This window comes from Mustela lutreola, chromosome 7 (assembly GCF_030435805.1).
Source record: "Mustela lutreola isolate mMusLut2 chromosome 7, mMusLut2.pri, whole genome shotgun sequence".
In the NCBI taxonomy this organism is placed as follows: domain Eukaryota; kingdom Metazoa; phylum Chordata; class Mammalia; order Carnivora; family Mustelidae; genus Mustela; species Mustela lutreola.
Window position 1 is genome coordinate 100,065,602 of NC_081296.1, and position 23,114 is coordinate 100,088,715.

The window sequence follows — 23,114 nt, forward strand, 5'->3', positions numbered from 1 at the left end:
CTCTTTCCTTGCTTTAGCCCTTCAATGGACTGTTTAAGCAACAGTCCATTGAATTGTAGAGGGTTCAAAAGGTCTTTTCAACTATGAAAAATATTGCTATCTGAACCAGAAAATATTGATAGTTTATCATTTTCTCAAGTTAGTCGAATATTTTTCTTCCACATATTTTCTGGCCTCCAAAATTGATATGTGAGATTAGAGATTATAATTTATCCTTCATTGTAACTCCTAAAGTCCTCAACATACAGTAAGTGCTCAATAAACAACTGTGTAATATACATGACTTTGAGTGTATCATAATTAAAATGTAATTATTCACATGAGTTGCTACCTCAGGCGTGAAGATGCTTCATGGTGCTATGGAGGAAGATAGCAAAGAACTGCTTAAAGAAGACCCACCAGGAGTAAACTAATAAAGTGGGACACACCAGCATTTTGAAGAACATGGTAGGAAGAGAGCAGACCTTCCCTAAATATCAAATGATAGAGGTATGCTACTTAAAGACTATACTTTGAGCAAATACTAGGCAAAGACTATGAGATTTCTGTGATTCTGATTATGGTCCTAAAACAAAAAATTGACGATAAAGAATGGATGGTATGTAAGTGACTCTTAATCTCACAAAACAAACTGAGGGTTGCTGGGGGGAGGGAAGTCAAGAGAGGAGGGTTGGGTTATGGACATTGGGAAGGGTATGTGCTATGGTGAGTGCTGTGAAGTGTGTAAACCTGGCGACTCACAAACCTGTACCCCTAGGAATAAAAATACATTATATGTTTATAAAAGAATAAAAAAATCAATTTAAAAAAATATGTTTAGTTCTGGAAAAAAAAAAAAAAAAGAATGGATGGTATGAGAAATGTAGGAGTATATCCCTGGGATGAACAAAGGGAAGAAAGGGAAGAAAGAAGGGAGGAAAATGTTTGGGAGACAGAAAAGATGAAGAGAGCTAAAAAGGGAAGAAAGGAAAAAGAAATCCAAAAGCAACATAATACACAGAACTATCCTTAGTGTTAAGTAAAGATTATCCTGAGTACCTGCACAGAAATCAGTGTCAGAATTCACTATTTTTTTCATTTATTTAACTAACATGTATATTGTGACTCTAGGTGCCATGCCAGGAATTAAGGATTTAACAATGAACCCTATACCATGAAAACTCTATTCATGGAGTTTAAGATTTGTAAATAGATGTATACATTCCTAATAAAATATATCATTTTCTCACATTATTGTTTTTATAATTCACAATATATCCTTTTGTGTTCTCATTACAATCTAGAATTAAAAAAACAAACAAACAAACAAAAAAAGCCTGGGTGGCTCAGGGATGTCTGGTTGGCTCAGTTAAGTGTCTGCCTTCAGTCTAGGTCATTGTCCCAGGGTCCTGGGATTGAGTCCCACATCAGGCTCCTCGCTCAGTGGGGGCCTGCTTCTCCCTCTGTCTGCTGCCCCTTCTGCTTGTGCTCTCTCTCTCTCTCTCTCTGACAAATAAATAAAATCTTCAAAAAAAACATTTTTTTTAATAGAATAAAAAAAAATTCTAGGCCCTAGCTAGATTGGTTTTACCAGACCATACTCTGGGTTTAAAGGTGGGGATGAGAGAATGCCAGTGGTATAAAGCCAAATGAGCAGCACTCCATGGGAGCATGTTTTCCTGCGATTTCTTTTTCTTTGGGTATACTACATATTACAGTTCCTGATTCATTTTTATTGCTGCTGTTGATGCTAAAAGCGACATCTAGAAACTAGGGATTAAAAATTTTCAACTCCACATGAGCTCAAGGTTATAGCCTCAGACCTTATACAAGTAACTAATCAATTTTGCCAAGGTTCTCACTAATAGAATCTGCAAGATCAAGACTGGTGTGTCAAGGGTCTCTTTGTACTAAGATATATTTTAAAAGCTACAGTCTTTTGGAATTCTGTTTTCCTCTGTAGCCCACTAAGCCACCGGGATATACTGAAGCAGGATTTCAATAAAGCCTAAGCTCTTATTTTACATGCAGAATTGAAACCAAACAGAGAAGACCTGAAATTCAGTTGTAAGCAAGTGTTCGGGCAAGCTATTTTATGCATCTCTCCTACAACACAGACTGGAAACTATAGCTCTAAAATTGATCCCACTGGGACCTGAAGCAAAACATTGTCCAGGATGAATGCACTATACTAATTGCTCTCCTCTATCCATTTGTTGTTCCCCATCCTTCCCGGGTTTTCTCCTTCTCTCCTTACCTCTGCCCCTTGGTGATCTCTCATAAGAGGGGAAATTTGTTTCCTTTTTCCCTTACAGAATCAAAAGGAAATACTCATAAGAAAGGTATTGTCTGAAATAAGAACTAAGAGGACAAAGGGCACGTTCAAGAAAAGAATTCCTTAAAAGCTATTTCACATTTGAATATGTTTTCACTCACTGAATTCTTTAGAGACCAGAAAAAGAAACACCCCAATTCTTTTATAGAAGACTAATAAGGTCATTCACCCCTTCGCCTCTTCTCACTTGCTTAAGCCACCCTAATAAGAAGCGAATTCCCCTTTCCTCTCTTTATTTTCATTGTGTGTGTCAAAGCCTCAGATGCACATTTTATTATTCTGGAGTCCTTGTTGGACGAAGATATTTGAGATGTGAGGGGCATGTTAAGAAACCATTTATAGCTTATATAACAGAGCTTTAAAAAGCCCAGGGTCAACACAGCAGTGTCTTTTTCACCTAAAGCCAAATTTTTAAGCCAAGGGAAAAAGAAAAATAGTGTTCTGAGTTTTATTTACCACATACTGACAATTCAAAGAAAAACAAAAATAGCAGAGTCTAAATGCACTATTACTGACTCTTCAATGCAGAAAAAAAATGATTTTTGAATGTTCCAAATGAAAAATGTTGAAATTACAATACTTCAAAATTGTTGCTTGACAATGTTTCTGTGTCCTGGCTTATATTTAGAAACATCTCTAGAGCCAGAATTTCCCTTTTCTAAAATAGTATAGACTTCTTTATCCTGAAAACTTGGGTTTCTAAACATTTTGATCATAATGGTGATGATGATTACAAGAACTTACTCTCAAAACTTTTATTTTGAATCACCTGGGTGGCTCAGTGGGTTAAAGCTGCTACCTTCCGCTCAGGTCATGATCCCAGAGTTCTGGGATCTAGCCAGCTTGGTTGAGCTCCGTACTTGATGGGAGCCTGCTTCTCACTCTGCTCACCCCCCCCCCACTTGTATGGATGCCTGTGTACTCTCTCTCGCACACACATACACATAAATCAAAACTCTTCAAAGTGTAGGGATAGAGGGTACATACCTCAATATCATCAAAGCCATCTATGAAAAACCCACCGCAAATATCATTCTCAATGGAGAAAAACTGAAAGCTTTTCCGCTAAGGTCAGGAACACAGCAGGGATGTCCATTATCACCACTGCTATTCAACATGGTACTAGAGGTCCTAGCCTCAGCAATCAGACAACAAAAGGAAATTAAAGGCATCCAAATCGGCAAAGAAGAAGTCAAATTATCACTCTTCGCAGATGATATGATACTATATGTGGAAAACCCAAAAGACTCCACTCCAAAACTGCTAGAACTTATACAGGAATTCAGTAAAGTGTCAGGATATAAAATCAATGCACAGAAATCAGTTGCATTTCTCTACACCAACAGCAAGACAGAAGAAAGAGAAATTAAGGAGTCAATCCCATTTACAATTGCATCTAAAACCATAAGATACCTAGGAATAAACCTAACCAAAGAGACACAGAATCTATACTCAGAAAACTATAAAGTACTCATGAAAGAAATTGAGGAAGACACAAAGAAATGGAAAAATGTTCCATGCTCCTGGATTGGAAGAATAAATATTGTGAAAATGTCTATGCTACCTAAAGCAATCTACACATTTAATGCAATTCCTATCAAAGTACCATCCATCTTTTTCAAAGAAATGGAACAAATAATTCTAAAATTTATATGGAACCAGAAAAGACCTCGAATAGCCAAAGGGATATTGAAAAAGAAAGCCAACGTTGGTGGCATCACAATTCCGGACTTCAAGCTCTATTACAAAGCTGTCATCATCAAGACAGCATGGTTCTGGCACAAAAACAGACACATAGATCAATAGAACAGAATAGAGAGCCCAGAAATAGACCCTCAACTCTATGGTCAACTAATCTTCGACAAATAAATCTTTTTTTTAAAAAACTTCTATTTTTATGAAAAGACATTAGAATGAGAAAATAGTATTGGTTATCAGTAACTTGAATTCTTTTTTTTTTTTTAAGATTATTTATTTATTTATTTATTTGAAAGACAGATCACAAGTAGGCAGAGAGGCAGGCAGAGAGAGAGAGAGGAGGAAGCAGGCTCCCCGTTCAGCAGAGAGCCCGACGCGGGGCTCCATTCCAGAACCTCGGGATCATGCCCTGAGCCAAAGGCAGAGGCTTTAACCCACTGAGCCACCCAGGCACCCCAGTAACTTGAATTCTAAGACAATTTTACTCTTCTCTGCTAAGAGACCAAAACAGCAGTCTAAGGACTTCAAGAAATTCTCTTAATTTCCATTAATCCTTGCCTTAAAGGAATCTGGTTACTAGTTGGTAAACTTTTGGCAAATTGCCAACCTAGGAGGTACCCAAATATAATAGTTTCTGTTAAGTCTCTTAAGAGTCACATTCAGAAAAAGATGCCTAAATAAGGAGTGTGCCAGTGTATGGGATTTAGGTGAGCAAGAGTGCAAAAACGGGTTAGATTCCTTGAAAGGGAATTGACACTGCATTTACAGATGATAGAGATGGTTCTGTCAGTCAGTCATCTCCTACCAATCTATCGAACCCATTCAGATCAATCTTCCTTCTCCTACCTATCATCTCTTCTCTCCTGTCCAGATACTTTCTGACCTCTGCTAAATCCTTTTCAAAGGAAATTGAGGTCAGGACATATGAAATATATATATATATATATAATATATTATAAATATAACATATATTAATATATATTATATTATAATATTATATTATAAATATTTATAATATTTATATTTTTATATAAATATCATATAAATTTATTATATTTTATATAAGTAAATATTACATATTTATTTATATATATTTATATATAAATATTTATATATAATATATATTATATTCTATAATGTTTATATATTTATAATATATATTATATTTATAATATATATTATAATTATATATTAAATATATATATTTATTATATATATATATTAAAAATAGCACAGATGAAAGATTACCACCTCTCTAGTTCACTTCTTTACTTCTACCTTCTCATACATTTTCAAGAAAATTCCCCCTTCTCTCTCCTCAAGTACAAAATAGTTATTTTGTTGAATTAACCCAAAAGAAACTTTTGGGGAGGGTTTGTGATCACAGTGGCCATTGGGCTTGGAAATGCAGTCACCCTGTGTTGCAATCCTCCATCAAGTCCAGTGAGGGGTACAAATCCAGGCTCCAATCCCTCCAATCAAGGGATCTGACAACAGTCACCAGCCCTGAAGAGCCAGGGGATAAACTGCACTCTTGAGTCAGACTCTGGGCCTGAATCCTCACTCTGCTAACTGCTTGTTATTTCAACATGAGCAAGTACGCATCTGGAAAATGGGTTGCTGATGATAATTTTAGTACCAATATTCCTAGCATTATCATGAGGTTTAAGTAAGTGAACACTCATGAAGTACCAAAATACTTAGAATAGTGCCTGGCTCATAGGCTATCTAAATTAACTTGTCAAAGTAAAATTTAGGCTTGTTAAAATGGTTTTAAAATTTACAAAACCAGTGCTCAAACTCCTGAGCTATGGAGCCTAAATTAGTTTTAAAATTTAGATTGTAATCTATGTATTACTTACATTTGTGATTAAAATATAATCAGTAATTTTTGCTACTTTACTTTTTTGAGTTTTACATTCTTGAACTCAGAAGCCATTGGGCTCCATTCTTCTACTTTACACAACACAAAATAAAACTAAAAATTGTATTTTTTAGATAAGCATCTTTGTGGGTTTTTTTCCCTAAACACTATAGTACCTAACAAAAGAACTTAAAGTTGAATGGATTATTGCAAAAAGCAACTCGTTTTTGGTAACATACACTTCTTTTCCAAATGACATAGGGAAATCTGTCTATGCTGTTTCCCTATAGCGTTTTCATTTACAGGCTGTGTTTCTAAGCACGAACACAGCTAAGTAGGAAAAAGAAAAAACTACTTCGGTTACTGAACCTTATAACCCAGTACTAAAAGATGCAACCAAAGATGTCATTTTCTATCAAATAGCCATCTTGAATGCATTTCACTGTGATAGTTCCACGTTGGGACAGTATTTGAATAGAAGAAAATGGAAGCCAAGGCCAGTTTGAGCAGTGCTATAACATGCTACAGCCAGGACTTAGTGTGATTTGATTTAACCAGGTTTGTTGCATCATGAACTTCAGATTTTTCTCTGCAGTAAAACTCTTTGAATCGTGATTTTCAGCCAACATTTGCATCATCTGTTGTAATTTCCAGCCCACATTTGCATCACCAAAACATGCCTATGACCAAAGTCTCATACATATTCAGAAAGAAGTCTGTCCAGTAACTTTGTTCAGTAAAGAAGCATGGAACAAGCACTCAAGGGGTGGGGGTAGGGGTGGTGGAAAGGTGGGTTATTTATGTTAGGGTACGGAGTTGATCACCCCTCAATTAGATAGAGAACACTCTCGATAATGCAAGTCACACAGCGAGGTTTATTTCCAGCTAGTTGGGGTCCCAGTATCCGCCCAGCGCAGCGGGTTTCAACAAGGACACCAAGCACTCAAAGCCATGGGCTTATATAGCATTTTCAAGGCACTTCTTCATAGCTACATACATATCTTGCACCCCACTTTGACAGTTTAACTTTGTTTAACCTTTTGCCACCCAGGTGTCACCCTGGGGCCATCCTGGTGGGTTAAGTGAGATTTAGGTTTAGAAGAAATTTAACTTTATTTACATTTCCTTCTGCCTCAGCCTCCTTCAGTTTTATGGTGCGACCTTAGGCCTTGAGGAACTGAGCCATTTGTCTCTGGAAATTGGGCCATTGAAGAGATAGCCCTTTTTGTTGTAAATCACCAGGACCTTTGCAAATCAAGGGAGACTCCTGTCTTGCAGGATTGTGATCTCTGCAAGTTAACTATTTGTTTTCTTTAACATCTAGTCCCTGTGGCACCACCACCTAACCGCCCTGGTGGTATATGATTAAGTTGTTTTTCCAGGTTTAGTCTGGCTAGGGACACTCAGTAAAATGGCTTCCCGGCCTTCAGGATGGCCATTCTTATGCTAACCCACTCTTACAGTGCAAGGTGCCAGCTTTTGCTTTGCCAAGATGGCTGTACTTATGTCAGGGCTAGACTCAAGGTGGGTACAGCCTTGTTTTTCTTGGCCTTCACATCTGAAACTGGTTTCTGGGACTTGTTTTTAAGTCCCCTGGGGGAGGGGAGCAGGGACAGTAAAATAGGTCCTTACAATTTATAGATAGGGGAAAAAAAAAAAAAAAACCTTTCTAGGAACAAGGTATTTAAAGTTTTCAACTCAATACAAGTTTAGAGTTAAAGTTTTCAACTCAATACAAGTTTAGAGCTAGAGTTCCAAACATCAGGACAATAACTAATCAACTTAGCCACAACTGTCACCAACAGGCTTTGCAAGTTGAGACCAGACGGTCAAAGGTCTGCTACAAGAAGATTTACCATTTATTAAGTCATAGTTCTGTCCATCCTCTGCTCAGTTTCAAGCTGTGATCAATGAAGGGATGTCCTTCCAAAGCCCTGACATTCAGTATGGATGTTTCCTAACATTCAGTATGTTAAAAACACATATTGATTGATACCATTCCAATTTAAAATAATGATTTGATAGTAAAAGCCTTCACTTCACAAAACTTGAAAGCTATTTTAAAAGCAGATAAATATGCTTGCAAAGAAATTGCTCAGCAAAATCCCCCAAAGAAAAGTCTGTCAGAATTGTTTAATTGAGCATTCACTGTCTAATTAAAATTATGTGATTTCAATAATGTTTAACATTCATAAAATAAACCAGAATCCTTGTACTATGCATTCTCATATTAAAAGAAAAAACAACAAATCTAAAAGGATCAGTCAAGACGTGAAGAAGTAAAACTAAAAGCAGCAACAGATTTTAGAGTAGTACCCCATACATCATTTTGCTTTCATGCTAAGAAAACAGACTAAATATGAATGAAATGGGACAAGCTCACATCAACTACAAATGACAGTGACTTCAAATATGTGGCCTACACAAAGCTCAATGATTCTTTTTAGAAACACTAAATTGGAACTTGTCTGAGAAACACTTGACCAAAGGTGTCTCTCTCTCAGTGATCATCCTCAAGTTGTATAAAAGAGTATCTAAGATTTTTTTTATTTAATCATCCAACTTTTCCTTTGGGGAGAGATAAACTTGAGTAACTCTTTGACTTACCTCTTAGCTTCCTCTCTGCTCCCCCCCACACACACCATGAATTAACAACACTGATGATATTAGAAAACAAATGGCAATAATCAGCTTTTTTACATAACCTAGACTACGAAGCTAGTTTTTAAAAACTTTGTGTAAGCTTTAAAAAATAAAAATAGCTCATCAGATTTTTTCTAATTCATAAGTAAACACATTATTATGTGTAAAAAAAAAAAAAAGAAAAAAGGACAAAGTAAATGAGTCATCCATTATCACCTAAAAAAGTAACTACTAACATTTTTTGTATACTTCAATCTTCTTCTCATGCCTATATATAATTAAAAAACCCAATGGCTCAGTCGGTTAAGTATCTGCCTTTGGCTCAGGTCATGATCCCAGGGGCCTAGGGTTGAGTCCCATGTCAGACTCCTTGCTCAGAAGGGATTTTGCTTCTCTTTCTCCCTCTGCTGCTCCCCTCTCCCCAATTGTGCTTCTTTTTCTCACTTGCTCTCCTTCTCATAAATAAATAAATTTTTTTTAATATGGTTTTAGTTTTTATAATATTGGAATCCCACAGAATAGAGGTTTGCAAACTTTATAATATACTATAAACATTTTGGATATTATTAAATATTCTATTAATTATATTAGTAACTAAATTGTATTTAACTAATTTCTGAGATTACAGGTCATTTCATTTTTTATTATTATAAACAATGCTCTGATAAATATCCCAGCAGATGAATAAGAAACTATTTTCTTAGAACACATTTCTAGGGTGCCTGGGTGGCTCAGTGGGTTAAGCCGCTGCCTTCGGCTCAGGTCATGATCTCAGGGTCCTGGGATAGAGTCTCACATCGGGCTCTCTGCTCAGCAGGGAGTCTGCTTCCTCCTCTCTTTCTCTCTGCCTGCCTCTCTGCCTACTTGTGATCTCTCTCTGTCAAATAAATAAATAAATTCTTTAAAAAAAAAAAAGAACACATTTCTAGAAGGCAATTGTTACTTTAAATTATATGTATGCATTGATGTTTTGAAATATACTGCCTAATTGCCTTCTAGAAGGCTCTTTTTAAATGTTTCATGTTTGGAGCACCTGTGTGGCTCAGTCAGTTAAGGCTCAGGTCATGATCCCCCAAGTCCTAGGACTGAGTACCACATCAGGCTTTCTGCTCAGCAGGGAGTTGGCTTCTCCCTTTCCCTCTGCCCTTCTACCCACTTATGCTCTCTGTCTCTCTCTCAAATAAATAAATAAAATCTTAAAAAAAAAAAGTTCCATGTTTCACTTAATTAACTGTGCTCCCAGCTAGATTAGTAAAAACCATAGTCACCTAGACCTTTCCTGTGGTTCATTCAAAAGGCTTTCATGATAATAGCCTCCGGTAACCAAAAAAATATCAATTGAAGCCAGTATGTCATTGCTGCATCATCACTGCCTATGGCCTAGAGATATCATTAAGAACAAATGTCTATGCAAGCATGTCTAACATCAGCACACAAAAGGTCATTCCTCAAGGGGTCATTCAACAAACATCATCCCTTTGCAATCACGTGGCATTCAAAGAGGGGAAAAAATTGCTTACATTTTCTAAAACTACTCAGAAATCCTCATTTCATATTTCAAGGACTTCTACACTGTCTTAATATACCATTTATACTTAACAATAATTCCTAAATGAGTTTCTTTCAAAATACCTATTCTCTATACTGTTTTTTAAACAAAGATTCTTCCTGGTTGTGATTAATTTAAAGGTGAACCCACATAGTATAGCCGTTAAGAGCAAAATGAAGTTCAGTAATTGGCCTCCCTGTGTTTGAAGTGTTTTTCTATTATATATCGTTTCTGTGGTCTTGAGCAAATCATTTAACCTCTCTGTACCTCAGTTTCTTCACATGTGAACTTTGAGTATAATAAAAGTAAAATTTTTCATGTAGTTTTTCTAAGCAAGCATTAATACAAAATGCTTAATACCATGTTTAACACATAATAAGCATTTAATATCAGTTGGTAGTTGTTACTATTAAGCAAAAATTGCCTTTGGCTCTTTGAAACTTGTTGTCCTTCATCATTTATCTGCCTAATAAAAGAATGTACATTCTGTGCAGCCTGTGAGGACATAAGGTCTTTTTCATCTCTGTGATGCTAAAAGAACTTTCAGGATCCATGGAAGCCAGCAAGGGTGCAGTGTTGATTAGCAGTCAGATAAAATCCTCTTAGGCCCCTGGGTCATCCCAACATCTGCATCTGCAATGAAACAACACTGACATCTAGTGATCAGAAAGATAAATGACAGGGTTGGGCAAACAGCAAATATAATAAAAGTTTTTTGCCTTGGCCCAATGAGTTTTCCTATTATATTAGGGAAAATGAGTTAAATCCTAGGTGGGTTTGGGCATAGCCTCTTTACATTTTTCTGGTTGCATAAAAAGTGTTCTGAAAAACTGAAATCCACACTATCCATCACATCAACTTTTATACTTTCATTTTAATCAATTTGTTTACCTTAAAAATCAGAAAAAGAGAAAAATATAAAAATATATTTAATAGAAATATTAATATATGTTCATTTTACTTTCAAATCACATATAAAAGTAGATCAAATTAATGCAAATTAATTCAACATAATAACAATAGTCAAAAATATATTAATGGGCCTTCATTATAGATTAATTTGTGAATGCATTTTGTACAATTTTATAGTGAAGATCAAAGCAAATACCATTGTGTTAAATAAAACATAGCCAATCAACAATTTTTCTGTTTCCTTTCTATGTTTCTATAACAAAGAGGACAGGGGAAAGTAGTACTTCAGGAAAGGATTTGCACATCTATTTCAGGAGAGGGTTTGCACATCAATCATAAAATAAGCTTTAAAGAGAATTTCTTACAAACAAGTTAGAAGAGTAGTCACAGGAAATCCATCATTATCGGTCTATATTTACGGATATAATCCTGATATTGGTCTATATTTAAGTATCATTTTCCCTTGTGGCACTTGGTTAAACCTTCGCAAGAAAGCCTGAAGATTTAATTCAGCAGCAGGACCTCAGATATGATCATTGGAAATGCTAATAGAGCAATGAAATCAGGAGAACCAAACGGAGTGATCTCCTGAGCCAGCTGAACCATCAGTTCATCATCATCATTGCTAATAGCATCTACCAGTTGTAGAACATTTATTGTGTCTCATACTCTGCTAGGTTCTTCTAATTCATAATTGTTCATTTATTGAATAAATAGACTGTCTAGGGTGCTGCCAGATCAGGTAACAACACGGATGAGTCACAACAGACACAATCCCTGTCCTTACTGAGACTATAAACCACTGGAAATAGAGCAATAATCACACACTTATGGGCTGTGTTATGGGCTGAATTGTGATCCCCCCAAACCTCATATCTTGAAACCCTACTCCCAGTATCTCAGAAAGTTACTGTTATTTGGAAACAGGGCCTTAAAGAGGTAAGTAAACTAAAATGAGACCATTAAGATGGACCTCAATCCAATCTGACTAGTGTCTTTATAAGAGGAGGAAATGCAGACGCACTGACACTAGGGATGAACACAGAGAGAAAAGACCATGTGAGGATTCAGTGAGCAAGTGGCCACCTGCAAAACGAGAGAGAGACCTAAAGAGAAGCCAAACCTGCTGACACCTTGATCTTACACTTCTAGCCTCGAGAATTGTGACTTCTATTGCTTACGCAAGCCAGACATGGTATTTTGTCAGGGCAGCTCTAGCAAACTAACACACCCTGATCTCAGACTTGAGCCTCTGGAACTAGAAGAACTGAGAAATTTCTGTTGTTTATAAGCCACCCAGTCTATGGCACTTTGTTCTAACAGCCCAAACTGATGCAAATAGGAGGTAATTAAGTATAGAGAAGGTTATAAGGGTGGAGCCTCCATGACAGGATTAGTATCCTTATAAAAAGATACCTCAGAGCTTCCTCTCTACATCATATGAAGATACAGTGGGAAGGCAGCCATCTGCAAGCCAGGAGGAGGGTCCTTGCCAACAAGCAAATCTGACTGCACTGCGATCTTGGGCTTCCCAGCTTCCAAAACTGAAAAATAAGTGTTGTTTAAGCCAACCAGACTACGGTATTTTGTTATAGCATCCTGAGCTAAGATGGGGGCGGGGAGGCAGGCATCATTATTTGGTTTGGTTTGGTATGGTTTAGTGGGAGATACAGAAATATGTTTTAAAGCTGGTAAGAATCACACCATCTCTGAAAGACAGACATTTCGGTTCACGTATGATAAATCAGGACCCCACGGATTAGAAAGATTGATAAATCAGGACCCCAAGGATTAAAAAGATTAAGTGATTAGTCTTAAATAATAGAGCTAATAAGCAGTTGAACCAAATCCCAAAGCCAGGCCTATCTATTCTATCCACTTTGCCATGCTGCCTTTCAGTTAATATTTATTGTTCACCAAGTACATGCAAGACCAGAAGACATAAGTCAAATCTAATTAGAGTTGGGAAAAGACTCAGTAAATAAAATGTTGATATTACTCTAAAGGAACAGTATCTGTTCTCATCTATTATATCCAGAAAGACCTCTTCTTGCCCTTAGTATTGCCAACTCTGTATAATGACAACATGAAAATTCAGAGCTGCCTAGAGCAACCAGGACTTGGGAGACGGGATGAAGAAATGAGAGAGTAGGAAAGAGGGACCAAAGTCTTGATCTGAGCCTTGGTTTTAGTTATGTCATTCTTAGAGAATGGTGGGGAAGGGAATCACTAACTTATGTAATGTCATTATTACTGCTATAGTTCTGATGGTATCATTTCATCTCATTCCTAACTCAGGTCTCTTCCTTATGAAGATTGTTAATAGACACAATTAAAAGATATTCTCAATGAAACACACTATCGTTGTAAGGTTTGCACACCTTAACTACCACTTAAATTCCAGTAAGAAATAGCCCCTCAAGAATCCCAAGCACACGCCTTGTTTAAGACCCTAACACCACTGGGTATTTGCTCTGTAGTTTTTGTACTTCCCCAGGGAGTATTTTAAAAAGAAGAAGAGCTGGAGATGTTCTATTGCAGTGACTTTCAACCTTAGCTGCATACTGGAATCACCTGAAAAGCTTTAAAAATATGGCTTTTAAAAACACTGATGCCTGGGTCCTACCCCCCAGAGATTCTGATTCCATAGGCCTCAGATACGATCTATGTATTGGAATTTAAAAATTTTTCCAAGTTATTCAAATGTGTAACCACAGGCCACTAAGAGCCATATAAGGGGTCTCTGGGAGAGTTTTTGCCTGCAAGGAACAGTAAGGATTCACTTCGGGGCAGATACCATGCTGGATGCTATGACACAGATAAATAAGACAAGATTACTATCCTCAAGGGGTACCCTTCCTCACAGAAGGGTCTTGATAAATCAGGACCCCAAGGATTAAAAAGATTAATTAATTAATTAATTAATTAAAAGATTACTATCCTCAAGGGGTACCCTTCCTCACAGAAGGGTCAGATGTAAAACAATTACAATATCCTTAAAAGTTTTGCGATAGAGGTATAACCCAGACACCAACCACACTTCTAACTTAAAGGATTCCATTTGTTAATTTTCAAGATATTCAGAATACACAATTTTTTAAAAAAGATATTCAGAATATATTCACAACAGGTGAATTTTTCTCCAGGACCTTCAGAGTTGTAGTTATCTGTACTCTGCTGCCACTAAGAGCCAGTAGAAATGCTCCAACATAGTCTGCTCTTAAAGTAGATGCTCCCTTTCCTCCTGAGACCCAGCAGGAAACAGGGAACAGCAAAACTCGCTGTGGGATATGCTATTCTTTGGCTATTACAAACATCCTCCCTGCCTACCATTATCATTTCTCCCCTCTGCACAAGCATAACATCATTTTGTGCTCAGGTAAATATCAAAGAAGTCATGCTTCCTCCTGCTGGTCCAAAAGTTGAATCATGATCATATTGAAACTATCAAAGTAATGTCTTTCCACTTGTGATAGTTCTTTCCCACCCTCCTTTGAAACTTGAGGTAGCTGTGTGACACATTTCGGGCCAATAGAACGGAAGGGGAAGTCTGAGAGTGGGCTTCTGGAAAGATTTCTACATGACAGGGGATGGTTTGGGCCCTATTCTTCTTTTTTATGTATTAAAAGCAAATGTAATGTCTGGAACTAAGGCCGACATCTTAAGACCATGCAGAAACATGCACAAGCACAAAAAACCAACATGCTAAGAATAGTAGGTAGAAAAGGTTAAAGAACCTGAGTCCTCCTATATGACCTTACTGAGCATCTGCTCCAGCCCAGAACAGAATTTACCCAGACTGTTTACCCTATGCAAAAAATAAATCCGTTTGTTTAAGCTACTCTTAATTGGGTTTTCTGCTACTATGAAAATCATAATTAATTAATACACAGTTACTGTTTCCTTGCCACTTTGTCTTTTTGGCCTCCAAAACATTAGATAGTAATGTAATTATGAAGTTCTTCATTGAAGGGAAGTTCAGAAGAAATATACAGTGCAGAATAGACAAAACTGCCATTTTAAGACTTTTCCAAGGATCACTTAAGTGAGGCATCTCAAGATGTTGGCTATCATCCTTTACAAGGAAGATAATCATCTCGCAGCTCCCTCTGCTTCTGATCAGGCCCACTGCCCTAAAGTCCATTGCCTTCTTATGGGGGGGATTGCACTGTTAAACTAAAGAACTACATTTCCCAGGATCCCCTTCCCTGTATGGTTCTAAGGTAGGTTGGAGAAAAGAAGAACTTACATGATATTTGGAAGGCAGAAGTAAAACAGTGACCATCACTCTTTGGAGGTCATTGTTGACAAATATGGAAATGGAAACATGCAAAAGTAATGAGCTAGTTACATTTCATCCTCACTCTCCCCTATTCTGGGTCAACTCTTCTTCTCAAATGCTGACCTTGTTAACCCCAACCCCCAATCTCCAGATAATTGGCTGATCCACCAGGGGCAAGAGCCACAAAGAGGCAAAAGCTTGCCACAGATCTACCCCTTTACAGTCCCTCTTTGGTGGCGAGATAAGATGAGCCGGTCATTCATTTCTTTTCTGATCCTACAGCTTTCAGATGAGTTGGTCATTCATTTCTTTTCTGATCCTGCAACTTTCCTTCCAGATCATCACTTGCACACCTCCTCAACTGTATAGTCTAATTCCTATAATAATTCCATTATTTCATAACCTTCATAGTGCCTCTGCTCCTCTAGCTGATATGGCTTTCCATCCACTACCTATTTTACACATAAAGAGGCTATTCTCAGTTTCTTCCTCCCATCAGGTGGTGAACAGTCCCATTCTATTACAGTTCTTTAGCTAAAGTAAACAGTATCTCCCCCTCCCCCAATCCCAGTTCCAGTTTCCCTCCTGCAATAGTAGCAAGCCTGCTGATTCCATTACTAAGGGACCAATTAAGTAAGCACTTTTCTCAGCAACAAACATTAGCTTTCCTTGGAGATAAATAATTCTCTATGTACAATAAAAAACCCTTTCTCCAATAGTAGGGCTCTGGCCTACCATGAAGAAATAACAGACAACTCATTTTCGTTCAGAACACCATAGTTCTTTTCACCTGGGTTGAGACCAAGCAGAGAGAGCCACAGAGCTGCACCCTGTCTCCCTGGTAAAGGTCCCGGTCCAGGTTGTATCCTTTTGAGTTACAGTCTCTCTGTAAGATTGGGAAAGGTTGAGGAGGTGCAGTTTTTTGGCAATCCTCCTACCATACAGTGTGAAGTGGAGAACTGAAAAACACCAAAGATAAAGTAATCAGTGTAGCCAGAGGGATCTGGAAAAGGTTTCACATAGGAGGTTACACTTTAGCTGGGGCCTAAGACAAGTAGAACTTCTATTGTTAGAGAAGTTAGAGAAATGTTTCATAGTATCCCTCACTATCTGACTCTATCCATTCCTGAGTCAACATATCAAGAGTTAGAATGAGAAGGGGACACAGCTTCAATTCCTATTTCAGGAAAACTAAAAAACTTCAGCATCCCATTGCAAGGAAAGAAGAGGAAGAAAAGTTTTCATAACAGTTCAGTAAAATATCAACCTTGGTTTTTCACACAATATTTCTAGTCAGATTTTTAATGCTATAATCCAATGGGTCATTACCCATAAACATTTTGGTAAAATCATAAATGTTGGCATAGAAACTTCACAACCATTTTTATAAAAGAGATAAGAATTGTCATTTAGACCTTTTTTTCTCAAATTTCAAAGCTGCCAAAAAATAGATACACATTGACCTCCTAGAATAAAAAAATGACATCAAAAGCAATCTAGGGACGCCTGGGTGGCTCAGTTGGTTAAGCAGCTGCCTTCGGCTCAGGCCATGATCCCAGCGTCCTGGGATCGAGTCCCACATCGGGCTCCTTGCTCGGCAGGGAGCCTGCTTCTCCCTCTGCCTCTGCCTGCCACTCTGACTGCCTGTGCTTGCTCTCTGCCCCCCTCTCTCTCTGATAAATCAATAAAATCTTTAAAAAAAAAAAAAAAAAAGCAATCTATTTCTCCATAGTCTGATTTCAAAAGAAACAGTAATTGTTTAAAAATTAAGACTTAAATTTAGGTTTCCTTAAAGACAGGTGGCAATTTAACATGTAAAATAAAATTAAGCAATAAAATTAACTTTCACCCCAGTGAATTTTTCTTGAGCTGCTGAAATACTGCCATGAAAGATCAAATCTTTGGTAAACTTCTGAGAGCAAGATTGTTCAAATAACATTCAGGTTAAAATGGGCAAATAAATGTGCTTACCAATTGAGTAGGATGAGACGAGTGGATAGAAAGGGGTGAACTGGAGCTTGGGAAAGTCATTTAAATATAGCCAATATAAATCTCAGTCAACAAATTCACATGTGAAAAAAAATCACTTCTATTTACCATAGACCAATATAATTTCTGGCCAGCAGAAACTTGAGGTATTCTTGGGGCTCCCACAACACTCTCAAGGTTAAGCCAACGCTTTATAGTCTTAATTAACAGTGGTACAGTGGAAGACTGTTCTGGCCATTGGTCATCTCCTCAAACAAGTCATGCCTGTGAGCGGGCCTTCATGGTCTACTCCAAATTCAGCAGCCCCCTACAGCTTCGTTTGCCACAAATGGGACATGAAAGTCTACTGAGGCTGGAAAACCAGCACTTGATGTTGCCTCCCTGCTCACACAACATCCCCTCTGTATTCTGGTTTTTTGTTTTGGGGTTTTTTGGGGGGGGGGTGTTTTGTTTTTTGTTTTGTTTTTTAGAGAGAGAAAGGGGGCATGCACATAAGTGGGGGAGGGACAGAGAGAATCTTAAGAAAGCACTACACCCAGCACAGAGTCTGACAAAAACTTCATCTCACAACACTGAGATCATGACCTAAGCTGAAATCAAGAGCTGGATACTTAGCCAACTGAGCCACCAGGCGCCCCCTGACTACATCTTTGAAATATAGCCAAGAATAGTACATTCTAGAAGCAGTGCTCAAAGATCTCTTTCTTTTTAGTTTCAGGTGTCCCCATGCTCCCTCCAGCTTCTCCAGGACACCCTGCCTCTTCCCTCAAACCCTATCACCCCTCCTTTTTAATAAAACACTTTGGTGGCTGCTATGGTCTAACTGATATGGCTGAGTTATGTTAAAAACTAATGCTCAGTGTGATGGTACCAAAAAGTGGGGACTCTGGGACTTGATTAAGTCCCGAGGGTGGAAGCTTCATGAATAGGACTGTGCTCTCAAAAAGAGACTCCACAGAGATCCCTAGCCACTTCTACCATGTGATGTTACAGCAAAAAGACAGCCACCTAGGAAGTAGGCTTTCACCAGACACCCAATCTGCCAACACCATGATCTCAGACTTCCCAGCTTCCAGAACTGTGAGAAATATTTGTTGTTTATAAGGCACTCAGTCTATAGCAGTCTGAAGAGACAAAGACAATAACTGATTAAACCCAGAGCCTAAATCATTACCTAAAATAGTCTCCTTCTTAGGAGCCTATAGTCCTTCAACCTTCACTCCCTTATTTTTTTTTCACAGCACATTTTTGAAATCAGATATTTGTATTTCTAATTGTATAGCTCTCCCTATACATTTCTCCTCATACATCTCTTTTCATTTGCATGAAATGCAAACTAGTACCTAGAACAATGCCTGACATGTGGTGGATACTCAAAGAGTTGTTGAATAAATGATGAACATACAATTTGGCCACCAAACAATGAGTTTTCCAGTCCTCACAAGCAGAGAGAGTTAATCATCAAACCCTCCCAGGAGAGTTTATTTATTTCATATCCATCTAGTACACTGAATAAAAGGAAAACAAAAACACTGAAGTTTCCAAGTTTAAAACAATCTGAATGTTCTTATTTTGCCATATAGGTTTTTAAGTTACATGATTATTATGCTGCCTTGCATCTCCATGAAGCACCCATATTGTCCTGAAGTTAATTTGTTCTAGGCCTAAGGACCTACAGTTTTCTCCCCACACAAGGCAGTGGGAGAAACGTGAAACCTGAGAGGAAGAAAAGATGAGGGCACAAAGGACTCCTGATCTTGCTGTTTATGCTCCACTTCTGTTGTATTTCAGTCATTAAAATATATCATGGGGTTCTGGGAAATTGCATGAAAAATCATTTTTATTCAGAACAGTGAAAACTAGTCAATTAAAGGAAGAAAATACATAGGAATTAAATAAAAATATAATCGGTAAGTGGGAAAGAAATCATTGAAAGGAAGATGCCTGTTAAAAATACATTCTCAAAAAAAAAAAAAAAAAAAGAAATCTCATTAGTTTACTTTTGTCCAGACTATAAAAGGAAAAAGTAGAAATCTACTACACAAAATAGTCAGATGCCATGTCTCTTTATCACTGTGTGATTGCACTTATAAGGCATTCATCAGTCTTGTTGACTCAAGTTATTACATTCTAATATAAGATTAGCTAAATTGTTGGAACACAGATGCACACTCAGGAGAGCATGCATTTTAAAATCCAATTTTATATTTAATGTCTTGAGAAGTTTTACTATGGTTTGAAATCCATCCTGAAAGAGCATAGTAGAATATTCATATTTTATGTGACAAAACTAACGGGTTCACCATTTATTCCTAACTAAAATTGAATTGTCTGAGAATTGCAGTAACTATCACCTTCTAAAAAGCTTATCTCATGTCTCACAGTTTAATTGGATTGTTTTCTGAGAGCCTTTCCTTTTCAATTTCATGAAGACCATAAATGCTCATATTATTGTTCTTTTGTTCTTTTTCCTCAGAACTTTATTCATTTTAATTTTTAGTTATAATGGCCAAAAATGGCCCTGTTTTCCCTTCTAACCCAAAGTTCAAGTGAACTGCAACTATGGAACTATTGGCATCTTTCCATCTATAATTGCATGGGTAAGATAAGAAGAAGCTTAATAAGAAACGTAACAAGTGAGTCATTTATATTTGCAAGTGTTCAAAATCATGAAGAAGCAAAACAAATGTCAGTGTACAAATGAATGCTTCTTCAGTTATGTACCTGGAACTAGACCAGTTACCAAAAAATCAAATATCAGAATGACAAAAGTCTATTTAGCCACACCAAACTCTCAGTTCTAAGTGTTCTAACCAGAGACAGCCCAGAGATAGCCAGAGATAGATAACTGGATAGCAAATGAGCTACTCAATAAAATTTGCTATAAAGCAGGCTTATATGATGATGAATATTTGGGGGGACATTTAAAAACTAAAATCGGGGCACATGGGTGGCTCAGTCAGTTCAGTAACTGCCTTCAGCTCAGGTCATGATCCCGGGGTCCTAGAATTGAGCCCCACATCAGGCTTCTTGCTCAGTGGGGAGCTTGCTTCTCCCTCTCCCTCTGTTGCCCTACCCCCAGCTTGGGCTCTCTCTCTTTCACTCCCATCTCAAATAAATAAATAAGATAGTTTTAAATACATACATACATACATACTAAAATAGGATTATAATGGAAAAAATCATCCCTAAATACTTGACAACTTATGGATAGCACCATATCAGGCACTATGGTAATACAAAAATTTTAAAGCTTGGCTTAAAATATAACTATAGTACAAATGTAAAAGCACAAAAAACATTTTTAGTCTTTTATTATAAAAATATATGTCATAGAGAGGGGAATCCAAGCAGCCCATCACAACACCTTCTAGATACACATATAGCCATAAATATTATTCTAATTACACACACACACACACACACACACACACACACATTAATTAACAGCAACTATCTCTGGGTGGTGGAATAATGAGTAAATTTTTATTTTCTTTTTCATACCTTTACAGATTTACAAGGTTGCTTTGGTGATTACATACATAAAGGTATATTTAAGTCATCTTAACTCTCTAAATGGCATCTACCTAATCCAGCATACTTACACTCCAAGTACCAAGGAGATGCTCCATATGTATTAAATACTAAACCTAGGGTATTAAGAATGTAATCCTGTCACAGCCACTTGGGAAATGTAATTCATCCCTTGCCATGTTTATTACTCTCATGAGAATCAGAAGCTCCCCACCCCATCCTGCCCCCTTATAAGAAACACACGCACACACACACACACACACACACACACACACACCAAAATACTGGCAAATAAATTCTCCACTTCTTTACACTTACATTTACAGAGAACTTCAGAAGACAATGTCTGAGACTGAAAGTCTTTATTAGATATTTTTAGGTAAAATACCCTGCCATCCCTCCAAATGTCACTATGGAGAATGACCATCAGTCAATCAAGGACCAGATTAGGTTCTTTGGAAGTATAAACACTGATGAGATTAAACACATCATATATAATTTTTCAAATGACACAGAAACTAATTACATATACACGAAAATTAAAATAGCCTTTTAAAAAAATTTTTTTAAAGATTTATTTATTTGACAGACAGAGATCACAAGTAGGCAGAGAGGCAGGCAGAGAGAGAGGGGGAAGCAGGTTCCCTGCTGAGCAGAGAGCCTGATGAGGGGCTCGATCTCAGGACCCTTAGACCATGACCTGAGCTGAAGGCAGAGGCTTAACCCACTGAGCCACCCAGGTGCCCCTAAAATAGCCTTTTTAAAAGATTTTATTTATTTATTTTGATGAGAGAGATACAGTGAGAGAGGGAACACAAGCAGGGGGAGTAGGAGAGGGAGAAGCTGGCTTCCCACTGAGTAGGGAGCCCCATGACAGAGCCTGGGATTATGACCTGAGCCAAAGGCATATGCTTAATGATTGAGCCACCCATGTGCCCCTAAATAGCTGATGTTTAAAAGTTCTCCTTGCAAAGCTCAGGTTCAGAATCTCTTTACTATATTAGAAGCAGATTGTTCTTTGCTGATACTCTAAGCATGTCCACCCTCTATTGCCTAAGCCAGCCATGCATCTAAAGAGCAGCCAGCTCTGCCTTCACACTCAGTTCTGCAATAAAATACTTCAAAAATCAGGAAATTGAATTACCAACACATTCTCTATTTGTATAAATTTCTCACCTCACAAAGTCAAGGTTTCCAGATTAATAAAAACACAATTTGTTAATTCTTCTTTTTTTGAAGCATTCAAAGCCCTATCTATGAGATCAGATACCAAATCCTATATCACTCTTCTTTCTACCCCTTATGGAAGCATTACACAGTGGCTGTACCAACTTACATTCCCCCCAATATTGCATAAGGGTTCATTTTTCTCCACATCTTCACCAACATTTGTTGCTTCTTGTCTTTTTTTAAATTATTTTTTAATTTTTATTGTGTTATGTTAGTACCATATGATACATCATTAGTTTTTGATGTAGTGTTCCAAGATTCATTGTTTACATATAACACCCAGTGCTCCTTACAATACATGCCCTCCTTAATACCCTTCTTAATACCCTTAATACAGGCTCGCCCATTCCGCTACCCCCCTCCCCTCAGTTTGTTTCTCAGAGTCCATAGTCTCTCATGATTCATCTCCCCCTCTGATTCCCGCCCTCCACTTTTCCTTTCCTTCTCCTAATGTCCTCCATGTTATTCCTTATATTCCATTAGTAAGTGAAACCATATGATAATGGACTTTCTCTGCTTGACTTATTTCACTCAGCATAATCTCCTCCAGTCACATCCATGTTGATGCAAAAGTTGGGTATTCATCCTTTCTGATGGCTGAGTAATATCCCATTGTATACATGGACCACATCTTCTTTATCCATTTGTCTATCGAAGGGCATCTTGGACCTTTCCACAGTTTGGCTATTGTGGACATTGCTGCTATTAATTATTTGTTAATTCCAGTATAATTAACACACAGTGCTAGGTTCAGATGTGCAATACAGTGATTCAGCAATTCTACACATTATTCAGGGCTCATCACAGTAAGTGTACTCTTAATCCCCTTCACCTATGTCACCCATTTTCTTCCCCATCTCCCTTCTAGTAACTACCAGTTTGTTCTCTATATTTAAGAGTGTGCGTTTTTTTTCCTCCTTTCTTCTTTGTTCATTTGTTTTGTTTCTTAAATTCCACATGCAGGAAATCATATGGTATTTGTCTTTATCTGAGTTCAAAAAGATAAATGCACCACTATGTTTACTGTAGCATTATTTACAACAACCAAGATATGGAAACAACCCCAAGAATGGGTAAAGAAGAAGTGTGTATGTGTATA

General features: G+C 37.4%; 1 long non-coding RNA gene across 1 annotated transcript in view; it reads right to left on the reverse strand.

Moving 5' to 3' along the window:
• Window positions 1-10,449: 10,449 nt before the first annotated feature.
• Window positions 10,450-23,114, reverse strand: part of LOC131836511 (uncharacterized) — a 72,228-nt gene continuing 59,563 nt past the window's right edge. Inside the window, exon 3 of the long non-coding RNA XR_009355651.1 lies at window positions 10,450-10,701. This is a non-coding gene — a long non-coding RNA (uncharacterized LOC131836511). The remainder of the gene's footprint in view (window positions 10,702-23,114) is intronic.